At 39.8% G+C, this 1980-nt stretch overlaps 1 pseudogene; it reads left to right on the forward strand.

The window, feature by feature from the left end:
• Positions 1 to 682: 682 nt before the first annotated feature.
• The window catches only part of LOC102482221 (cytochrome c oxidase subunit 6B1-like), a 6602-nt pseudogene continuing 5304 nt past the window's right edge, over positions 683 to 1980 (forward strand).

Consider the following 1980-nt stretch of genomic DNA (forward strand, 5'->3'; position numbering starts at 1 on the left):
AAAGATATTGAATGATGAAGTGGGGAGATTAATGTCTCTGTATAGACTGACATACATGGCATTCCCTTTTGAAAGAGCAGTGTAATACACTGTAAAGTTATTTGTAATCTAATGTAATATAAAGAAGGTTATGATGACAATAAAAATAAATTAGAAAAAAACATTTGGGGACCAGTACTTAGCGTATTGGCAATGTAGGCGGACTCCAATGTAGTCAACTGTAGTTCAAGTCCTTGACCTGGTGTCTTAAACTTAGGCCAGGAGCGTGTGCATGCATGCCCAAGATCCTGAGGGGAGAATGGAGGAGAAGGGATTGCATCATGGGTATCCCCCCTGGGGGATGATTTCTTGCTTTCTGTCTCTCTGTCTCTCTCTGTCTCCCTGGCAAGCGCACGTGCCCTATAGCAAAAACCTCTCAAAAAAATTCTTAAATTTCACAGCCCATTTTACCTTTTAAAAAGAAATGAAACTTGGGGTAGCAGCCAGCAGCCAGGTACATTTGATGGCATCTGGGCAGCAAGGGATACAGAGGCAGGGGCTACAATGCCCCACCGCCTCAGCTCCAGATGCCCCAGTCCAGGATCCACCTAGACCCATAGGCAAGTAGACAGTTTCTCCATTTTGGTTTTTTTTAAATGTCCTCCATTGTTTTGTAAATGTCCTCCTTTCCCTCTCCCCACAGGCTGCCCCTTTGGCTCTAGCATCCAGTAGCCAGGTATATCTGAAGGCATATGGCTGCATTAGCACAACACACAGTTTTTTCTTTATTCCCATCTCTACTCTTTTTTTTCCCTTATATTATCTCTTCTTTCTCTTCTTCCATCGTTTTTTTTAAATGTCCTCCATTGTTTTGTAAATGTCCTCCTTTCCCTCTCCCCACAGGCTGCCCCTTTGGCTCTAGCATCCAGTAGCCAGGTATATCTGAAGGCATATGGCTGCATTAGCACAACACACAGTTTTTTCTTTATTCCCATCTCTACTCTTTTTTTTCCCTTATATTATCTCTTCTTTCTCTTCTTCCATCTTTCCAGAGGGACTAGCTAAGTCTAGAATCAGAGATCTGAAATTTTCTAGTCATATAACTTTCTGTGGGTATCTCCCTTGTATGGAACCAGCTGTGAAAAAGGAGATACTGCTATTCAGACATCTGAATATAGTATCTTTATTCAGACCACATTACTAAAAACAACAGAAAAGAGACGTTGGCAGACGTCAATTCCCAACAAAAAGGAAACACACTCCTAGCCAGTGAATCATTCTCCGAAGAAGTACTTAAAAGTTAGTACATCTTCCAATGGCTAGAAGTAGAAGAAGAGCCTCAGGTATGAATAAACAAGGAAATATATCTCCATCAAAGGTACAGAGTAACTCCCATCCATCTTTTGTGCAAATGGAAGACATTACCAAAATGTCAGACAAAGAATTTTAAACATTTATGGTGAACAAATTCTTTGAGTTGGAACAGAAAAGAGACAATGAACAGAAAAGAGGCAATGAACTACAGGAGATGAGAAAGTCATTCCAAGATATGAAAGAAGAAATGGACACTCTGAGAAAGAACCAGATGGAGCTATTAGAGATAAAGTCTGGAATAGAGGAAATAAAAAACTCCCTGGATAGTATTAAAAGTCAATTAGACCATGCTGAAGATTGAATCTCTGATGTAGAAGATAAAACCTCTGACCTAGATAAAACCACCAAAATGATAGAGAAAATAACAACAACAACAACAACAACAAAACCTCGAGGATAATATACGAGAAATACTAGACTCCATAAGACGCTCAAATATCAGAATAATTGGCATCCCAGTAGATGAAGAAACTAATAATGGCATGGAAAATCTATTCCATGAAATCCTGGAAGAAAATTTCTCGAGTCTAGGGAGGCACTCAAACATCAAGACCCAAGAAATACAAAGGAACCCAGATAGAATCAACCCTAGAAGATCTTCCCCAAGGCATATCTTAGCCAGACTCT

Source organism: Tupaia chinensis, unplaced genomic scaffold (assembly GCF_000334495.1).
Source record: "Tupaia chinensis unplaced genomic scaffold, TupChi_1.0 Scaffold143675_1, whole genome shotgun sequence".
In the NCBI taxonomy this organism is placed as follows: domain Eukaryota; kingdom Metazoa; phylum Chordata; class Mammalia; order Scandentia; family Tupaiidae; genus Tupaia; species Tupaia belangeri.